The sequence below is a fragment of the Cibotium barometz genome, chromosome 54 (assembly GCF_041138505.1).
Source record: "Cibotium barometz isolate CiBa-2024 chromosome 54, ASM4113850v1, whole genome shotgun sequence".
Classification (NCBI taxonomy): Eukaryota; Viridiplantae; Streptophyta; class Polypodiopsida; order Cyatheales; family Cibotiaceae; genus Cibotium; species Cibotium barometz.
The window spans coordinates 5,884,018-5,894,381 of NC_141099.1; positions in this window are offsets into that span (position 1 = coordinate 5,884,018).

Below are 10,364 nucleotides of genomic sequence, written 5' to 3' on the forward strand. Positions count from 1 at the left end.
AGAAGCTTGACAAGAACAACTTCCATGCTTGGAGGTTTAGATTGACAAATTTCCTGATGGGAAAAGGTTACTGAGACTACATTAAAGGTGAACATGATTAGGCACCGGAGATATTGGAGATTAATCTAACTGCTGTAGATACAAAAGAGTTCAGGAGCAAGGAAAGTCATGTATTGGCTTTCTATCAGCATACATGACACTATGATTGGGCATATACAGGATGCCAAGTCACCTAAGGAGGCACAGGACACCTTGGTGAAGCTGTATGAAACCAACACCAAGGCACAAAAGATTCAGTTGAAGAACGAGTTTCATAGTGTGGAGAAGAAGAATATGTCTGTGAATGATTATGCTTTGAAGATCAAGGGCATTGTGGAATCCCTTGCATTAATTGGTGTTTCTATGGATGATGATGATAAGGTGGAAGTGTGTCTGCGTGGTCTCGGGCCACAATACAAGGCATTCAAGACGTCTATTTAGACTTGGGAGAACATTCCCAACTTCACAGAGTTGGTGTTAATGATAATAATTGAAGAGAAGAACTTGGGTGAAGATCAACAGTCTTCACAAAACAAATACAGTTCAAAGCAACATGCCTCCTCCAGGTAGAGGACAAGGTAGAGGTCATGGACGTGACCAAGGTGGTGGCCGAACAAGTAATCAGAATTATGTCCAATAGCAGCAAAAATCCCGAGATTCGCAACAACAACACATAGGTGGAAGAGGCCAGTTTAGAGGCAGGGAGTCAACGAGTTTGTGGTAATTGGCAAAGGCAGCATAATGATACACGAGGCTGTTTTTATTGTGGTAAGCTTGGGCATATGCAAGCAGATTGCTATAAGAAGCAGAGTGAGATGCGAAATGAAAAAGTGCAGCAAAACAACTATGCATCCTCTAGCAGAAATAATAAGGATAATGAGAGGTTGTTTGTTATGTAACATGTGGTTAATGCAGTTTCTGGAAATGATGTAGCAGCATGTAAGGATGATGTATGGTATGTTAATACAGGTGCTTTGAACCGCATGACAAGTCACGGTGAGTGGTTCAAGGAAATGAAGAGTCTTGAAAGACCAGGTTTTGTCGAAACAGGGGGTGACACTGCTCATCTGATTGCCCATGTCGGATATGTGCCAGGTGTCTATGCATGATGGTAAAGTGAAGTACCTTGCACATTAGAGGGCATTTGAACATATTTTGGGCCTTTTGCTAATGAAATTAATTAGCAATGGACCAATAGGAATAAAGGATTGTGCACATTTGGTCTCCTTTGAAAATAGGGAGGGAGACTAGGCTATAGGGAGGGGGACTAGGCTTTCAGTACTAATAATTACACTTGTCTCTTTAAAAAAGTAGGGGGTTTAGGGTAGGTATGGTCCCACCATTTTTGTGGCTCAAAAAATCCTTAAAATTTTGAAATTATTGAGATTCTCCCAAAACTCACTTTTCCCCCCAAAAGCCCATCTCAAATTTCATTGTAGTAAAAAATGTAAGATTCCTTCCTCTGGCTTTTGAGGTGTGCAGGTGTAAGAACCTCCCCTTCTGATCTTATAATTATTCCTCTCTCTGAAATAAAAGAAAGATCCTGTTTTACCCTGTTTTGGCCCAGAGAGAGAAAATATCTAGAGGGAGGCAATTCAAAATTGAGATATTTTTGGATATAAAAATCCTCCTAGTGTCTAAAATGGTTTTCCCTGAAACAGAAATTCAAAAAGAACTTTCCAATGTGCAATTGGAATTAGTTAAAAATAGGTATAAAAGACCTTAGCCTAAGGGTCCAGATTTTCAAAAATTTTTGAATTATGCTCCAATTAAGGTTCCTATGGACCAATAAGATTAATCCAAATGTAGGGAGGAGATAAATTGAAGAATAAAAGAAAATCCCCCAAAAATGAGTAAATTCTCACATAAGATGAAGAGTTGACTAAGGACAAGGTTTATTAGTTAAAAAAGAAGAGATATTTAGAGGAAATGATGCATTTTTGACACCTCAGTGTGGGATCTCCCCTCATGAAGGAGGCGCCTATTTCACATGTGTGGAGGAGTTTTAAACTCATAAATAATGAGATATTTTCATCTCTCATCTCTCTTGTTTCAACTAGATCCAAAAAGTAAGCTAAACTGACCCAAAAATGGTCAAAAATTGACCAAACTGATCTGGAAAATTCTAGAATCAGTTTGCTTGGTTAGAGGCTCATTTTTTCCTATAAATAGAAGCCTCCCCCTTTGTAAAAGGTTAATAGTGTTTACACTGTTACTCTACTCCTACCCAGAGCCAATTACATTGAATTCACTTGATAATTCAATTGTTTTTGACTAAATCCTCTCCAAAGAAATTGGTGGCCACTCTTGATCCAAACAAGAGTAGAACCCTCAATTCCTCAAGCCAAAGGAAAGCTTACAAAACTCCATGTAAGCTAAAATTTCTACTTTTTAATTTAAAATCTATGGTTTTGAGATTTCCTTGTTTTTTTTATAGTTGATTAAAGTGAATCTTGATGTTATGCCTTGATGAAAAGGCTACCCCCTTCTCTTCCTTAAGAATTCAGCCTTTCTATTGTTTACTCACTAGAAAGTGAAAATTGAGTAGATTAGAGTACTTTACTTCAGATTGAGTAGATTAGAGTACTTTACTTCAAATTGGGGTTCATTTTAAATTGAAAATAGAATGTTAAAAATTGAGAAATGGTCAGCCATACAAAGGAGGTTATGGTAAAATTTTCTTAAATTTTATGAAAAATAAAGTTTATTTTTATGTTATTCTAAAAGAGTAATTTCCACCATTTGTGCACTCTAAAAGAAATATTTTTATTTACTCCATGTACATATTCACCTATGAATATGCATGGATATCATTGATATTAATTATTGAAATTAATTTCTATGCATAGAAAGATGCATATTGGAAATCTTTTTATTATAAAAGAGTTGTTTTCATTGAATTTAAATTCTATGCATAGAAAGATGCATATTGGAAAATTTTTATTATTATAAAAGTGTTATTTTCATTGAATTTAATTTATATGCATAGAAAGATGCATAATAAAAATTTTTATTATAAAAGTATTGTTTTCATTAAAATTGATTTTATGCATAGAAAGATGCATAAAGGATTTATTTTTCTTTCAAAAGTTTTATTCTCATTAAAAATTAATTTTATGCCTAGAAAGATGCATAAAGGATTTATTTTTCTTTCAAAAGTGTTATTCTCATTAAAATTGATTTTATGCATAGAAAGATGCATAAAGGATTTTTTTTATTTCAAAAGTGTTATTCTCATTAAAATTGATTTTATGCATAGAAAGATGCGTAAAGGATTTATTTCTCTTTCAAAAGTGTTATTCTCATTAAAATTGATTTTCTGCATAGAAAGATGCGTAAAGGATTTATTTCTCTTTCAAAAGTGTTATTCTCATTAAAATTGGTTTTATGCATAGAAAGATGCGTAACGGATTTATTTCTCTTTCAAAAGCGTTATTTTCATTAAAATTGATTTTATACCTAGAAAGATGCATAAAGGATTTAATTTTATTTCAAAAGTGTTATTTTTCTTAAAATTGAATTTATGCATAAATAGATGCATAAAAGGACTTTTATAAAAGTGTTATTCCCACTGAAGTTGATTTTTATGCATAAATAGATGCGTAAAGAATCTTTATATCAAAAATTAGTATTCTCTTAAATTCTATGTTTAAATTCTATGAATAGATGTAACGAGATATGATGAGAATTAGATAAGTGTGAATGAATGGATGGATGGATGTGATGTGAATAGAGGTGATGAGATGTGAGGTGAATAGATGTGATGAGATGTGATGTGAATTAGATAGATGTGGATGGATGGATGGATGTGATGTGAATAGAGGTGATGAGATGTGAGGTGAATAGACGTGATGAGATGTGATGTGAATGGATGGATGGATGTGATGTGAATAGAGGTGATGAGATGTGAGGTGAATAGACGTGATGAGATGTGATGTGAATCAGATAGATGTGAATCACATAGATGTGAATGGATGGATGGATGTGATGTGAATAGAGGTGATGAGATGTGAGGTGAATAGATGTGATGCGAATCAGATAGATGTGAATGGATGGATGGATGTGATGTGAATAGAGGTGATGAGATGTGAGGTGAATAGATGTAACGAGATGTGATGAGAATCAGATAAGTGTGAATGAATGGATGGGTGGTTGTGATGTGAATGGAGGTGATGAGATGTGAGGTGAGTAGATGTGATGTGAATCAGATAGATGTGATAAGATGTGATGTGAATCAGATAGATGTGAATGAATGGATGAGATGTGATGTGAATCAGATAGATGTGAATGAATGGATGAGATGTGAATCAGATAGATGTGAATGAATGGATGAGATGTGATGTCATGTGAATTAGGATGTAAATGAATGTATGGGATATGAGTGGATGATATGTGATGAAAATGGATGTAAATGTATAAGTGAAGAATGGATGTGAATGTATATGTGAAAGAATTGATGTGAATGAGTATGTGAAAGAATGGATATAGATGTGTATGTGAAAGAATGTGATGTGATGTGTCATAAATATATGTGGATGTGAATGTGATGGATATGAATGAATGTGAATGTGATGCATATGAATGAATGTGAATGTGATGGATATGAATGAATGTGATGTGATGGGATGTGAATCGGGATAGATGTGAATGCATGAGATGTGAGGTAAAATGAATGAGATGTGATGTGAGTGAATGTGATGTGGTCTGAATGGATGAGATGTGAATGAATGTGATGTGATGTGGTCTGAATGGATGAGATGTGAATGAATGTGATGTGATGAGATGTGGATATGGGTAGATGCGAGTGGATGAGATCTGATGCGGATAAATGAGAAAAGATATGATGAAATGGAAAATGATGTGATGAGAGTGGGAATACACATGAAATTTATGAGAATTGATGTGGAACAATGTGGAAAGATGAGAGCTTGTTATAGAAACTGTATTTACGACCTATTTTTAAATGGTTGTTTTATGTCAAGAATGCTGGGGAAGCATTTTGACCGTCTTGTGAATGAGGTTGTGTAGACCTAGTCTGATAAAGTTGCAACAGTTGACGGAGAGTCAATGGAGGACGTCTCTCGCGTAGCAAGGTCGGCCGAGGTCTTGACCAGCCTCAGTTCGATTAAAATAGTGAGCTTTCGGTACGGTGGATGAGGGACCAAGAAAGCGGCCTATGAGTGAAGCGCTAGGTCACCTGCGAAGGATCCTAGAGGGTGATGATGACCATACGGTGCTCGGGCTCTGGGTCGCCGACAATACCCACGCGTGCGTCGAGGAAGATATTGGAACAAGGAGTAAGAGTTGTTTTCTGAATTCGGGCATGGATCTGGTTGATTGACCTTGCTGGTCCTCAACGGATGAGTCCATGGCTCTTTTATATGAATCCGTTGGTTGACCTTGCTGATCTTCAACGGAGATTCTATTTTGATATGTGAATATATTGTCGGTTACTATGAGCTAGGAACTATCGAAAAGGCCCCCTGAGTAGACAGGTGGTGAGTGTTCTGGTGGTTTGCCAATGATGCCATAGGTACACCGATGAAGGAATGATTGGAATTAAGGATTCAACCAGAGATTTTGAGGATTATGATCAGTGATTCTATGATTTCGTTAAATGATTGTTTTAAAGACAATTGATTCTGTGAAAAAGGCAATTACATATTGGGTGTGTAAGTGGTGTGACTAATTTTAAGTTTGCATGAATACCCGGGTAGGGGGCCTGGGAACTCTTTTCCCTGGTACCCGGGACAAAACCTGGTAACAGAGTGTTTTAAAGTTTTGTGTAGTGAAAAGTTCCACTTGTTATGAGTGTTCTCTTGTATACATAGTATTTTAAAGTTTTGTATAGTGAAAGGTTCCACTTCTTATGAGTGTTCTCTTGTATACACTCCACGTTGTATCCTTTTACATGATGGTAATAGAGCTCTTGCTCAATACAAAAGACCATTGCTAATTGCTACCTTCTCTATCTTTCGTACTTTTTGTATTATGCAATTTGAGTTTTAAAGTTTGTACTCTAAAAGTTCCTACTTCTTATGAGAGTTCTCTTGTATCTATAGCACATTGTATCTTTTTACATGGTATCAGATCTCTGATGCTTGGTATAAAACTTCTTTAATTGTAGTCTGGCATCTTTCATAAGACCACACCACCACCATTTAGTGTTGAAGCCACTAATTATCCTCTTTAAAAGTTCAAGGTTAAGGCTATTCTTTCCTCCTATATGCCTTACGACACCATCATTGGTGTTGATGTTCATCACCTTGTACCTTGTCGAGATATGGGCATCTCAGTATACGTTCAGAGATTTAGAAAGGTAAGCTAGTTGAGTATTTGTCACCAATTTTTAACAGTTTGGATATATGTGAAGCTTGTTTGATGGGTGAGTAGCACGTTTGATGGGTGAGTAGCACCGAAAGCCCGTTCCACGAGAGGCTAGTTTTAGGGTCAAGGCTGCTCTTCAACTCCTTCATGCTAATCTCTATAGAAAGATGAGTACTATATTTTCTTTATGTGGAAGAAAGGGTTTCAATACATGCACTTCATTTGGATTTCACAAAATTCTCTATTTTCTTTATTTAAGCCCCTAAAAATTTAATTTGTTAATACATCTTAGTACTCTCTTAATTCATTCTCTCTAATAAACCTAATGGTTAACACTACCATTTCTTAACCCTTGCATCTTCTTACTCCTTAATGCATTCCAATAGTCTAGTACATATGCACTTTTTGGCATGCCTTTGTAAAAGGGGAAGTCTTAGCGGTACAAAAACTTTAGCTAGGAAAAAACAATATATTTAAACATGAACCTTTGGTGGCAAAGAACTATTGGTTGAGGTTCATTTTTCTAGGTAGCAAGTAAAGGCTCCACTTTTCCTCATCGTACAAAAACATATCAAGTCTTTACCCCCCCCTTCTCTCTCTCTCTCTCTCTCTCTCTCTCTCTCTCACACACACACACACACACACACACTTTTTTTTTTGTGGAATCTCTCTCACACACACACACACACACACACACACACACACACACACACACATTTATGACTGCACTATCCAAGGGAACAAAGGCATCCACTATAGAGAAACCATTCTCTTGTTTTCCATGCAATATTAGCAATACTTTTCATATTAAAGCCTCCTATGAGCAAGGCAATCGTGTGAGTTGTAAGACACTAATAGGATCACTGCACAATAATGTGCATATTCTTACAAACCATTCAAGGGGAGCCTTCTGATGTACTGTCTTCGTTCTTTCCAATAATAAATAGTCCTAAGCTGATCTTATCTTCCTCTCCATAGAAGAGAGTCTTCTAAATCATTTGTGCACAATCCGCTCTAAGAACGTTTGTTGCAAGTTCAACCTAAAGAAATCACTCTTGCTTTATCTTTGCATGAAGCACTTTTGCATGTAAGAAAGCCAATTGCAATTTTAAGTGTAATATTTTCTTATGGCGTGAATGTTGATTGATAAGACAACATTAAACTTCCTTATAAATGACATCCAATGTTCATAATTGGCAATATATGTCAAAGCCCATTTCTTGTCAAGCATTGCAAACTACGGAGTATTCACCACTCTAGATCCATCTCGACCACCAATGATCAACCGTAGAGAGATACTTTAGTACAAATTATCAATTAAGTCAACCATCACATGCAAAGGAAATAGGTCAACATTACAATATAACACCAAAACCCATCCTTGTATGTCCACCAAAAAACATCGGTGCACTGGCCAACCAAGGTACAGTTGCCTTGCAAAAATGTTTATGCAAATGCTATGTAGGCATGTCCACTTTCTCAACTAAATAGAGACAATTGTTAGGATGTAAGCGGGTTGATAAGTTTTACAAGTATTCCGTCATTATACAACTCTCACATGGGCATGGTGGATACTTTGTAGGTCAAGGGAGTGACACATTAAGGTGGTAATATGGTTGTCAAGATTTTTGGCTATCATGGATTACATCGTCAGTTGGCAAATAAGGAGACCGCAATGCACTCAACCTCCCCTTCGGAATGGTTAATGTACCCTTGTTTGCTGTGGATGAGGGCACCCCAAACCTATCAACATCCCAAGCCTCATCCTCCATTTATAAACCACCACCTCGTGTAGCCACTAACACTAATTAACCCTCTCACCTCACTGTATTGGCCACCCCCTCAAACCATTATGCCAAGTAACCCTCTTGCCTCACTGTGTTGGCCACCCCTAGACTTCAACCTCAGCAACCCTTTAGGAAAGTCACCAGGAAAGAATGTGTATCCAAGAGTACCCTAGGTAGCCAAGGAAAGTACGATGCCCATGGACCTAGCAACCACCATTTGGTCCAAAGTCCAACCGTAAGTGCCAATTGAGTGCCCCAAGCCCCACTGGATCCTTGTCAAACTCTACTCGAAGCCTAGGACTTCTACAAAGGTAACCCATTTGTCTCGGTCTCAAAAACCATGCTGTTCACGCAAACTTGAAAGCTAAAAGGATCGAGGTGATGGCACCCCAAAAATTGACACCTCATTGGATCTCAACCAAATTGCTAGAACCACAAGGATGAACTACAAATGAATCCCCCACATTCCGGTGCAGAGATCAAAGAAACCCGTGCCTCGGACTCTTGCAGACACACCCTTGAATGCCAAATCCAAGTGGGTGTGGAGATTCAAAGCCATGGCTAACTCCAAAGCTCAAGCACAACAACTGGAGAGTAGTGGCTTCCACATCAACTCTTGTGCAGACACCACCTTCAGAAAACTTGAAAGAGTCCATGGACTCAAAGCACCAAGAGGTAACACTTTGCCCATATGCAGTGGTCTACCCGTCCTTGTTCCCATCAAAGGAGAGCCACCCATGGTGTCGAACCCCAAATAGAATTGTGCACACACTTCTGTGGCACCGTTGAGCACCGAGCATTTGCAAGGCTCAAAAAGATCATAGCTAGGTGCACCACATCACAACATCAATTCGTTTGGAAGGCCAAAGTTCATACTAGTTAAGCCAACCGTGGTGGCATCCAAGCTTTCATCATGGATGGGCAAGCGACTCTCCGCCCTCACGTGCACTGAGCATACACAAGCATCAAACAACAACTCACATGTACATATATAATGTAACCCTCTGCTCAAGTGTACAATCACTACCTTCACTCGGAATGATAAAAAATATAAAAACCGAAAAAAAATAATCAATGATATACGATGTTTTGTGCAATCGGATAGACAACAACGATTTGAGGGATGCGTTGATTTGTAAAGTTGAATTGAGGGATGTTGTGTCCATTTGTAAAGATTCGATAAGTTGAATCGACGATCAAAGAGGTGAACACTGAAGGGGAGTCATCCGGGGGTTGGATTGTCAGAAGCTGAATCGTCCGCGATAGTTGGATCGCCACCCACGATCCAAGGGTCGGCGATCATAGAAGTTGAGTCGTTCAGGAATCGGATCGCCACAATCCAAGAGTCCACAATCACAGAAGTTGAATCGTCCCCAAAGGTTCGATTGCCAACGATTTAAAAGGTGAATCTACAATTTGAAGGTTAGACACAGCTAGGTTGCCAACTGTAGGATATTGGCTGGTTGATCTGCATGCATGCAGGAGACAGTTGAAGGAGCTGAAACGTGAAGAAAAGGCCAACCAATGGCAGGCGGCGGCGGCGGCTGGCCTGACCCTTTTTGTCCCAGTGCAGGCTTTCCTCCTAATGTGAACCGTCTTTTTGACACACAAACTGGTCATTGACGACATAATCCTTATCAAACGTAACAGGATGCTGAAATCTGCAGCATGAGCACTCCCAGAACTGCATGGTGGTGAGCAGCTGCACCCAGCACGTTGCCTTTTCTTGTCTCCTCCCTGCATGCAGATCCAATATACTTACACTGCTGGCAACTTAGCCCGGCCTGTGCGTGGGAATCGTGGTGGAGTCGGATTACGATCTTAGAAGTTAGATCAATGATTAAAGGAGTGGATCGCCTACGTGGGATCACGCCTCACATGCCTCACAATTCATGCCTCATGCCTACGATCGCCAGCCTGTGCGAAGAGGGAGATCATTTCTTGCTTGCGTGGAGAGAGGGTGCCCCGATCCACCTGCAGCAGCGGCCAAGAGAAAGAAGGGAGTGCTCATATCCGCCTGCACACAAGGTGATCAAGGAAAATGACTGGCACCAGCGCAATCGAAGAGGAGCTATCTATGCCTTAGCTGCAGCTAGGCAGAGCTGGAGGAGCAGTGAAATAGGCATAATGCACTAAGGACGTTAGAGTCAAGTGTGTGCATGGGTGTTAGGGGAAGGTGACAGAATTGAGGAGTGAAGGTGGTAGTGGATA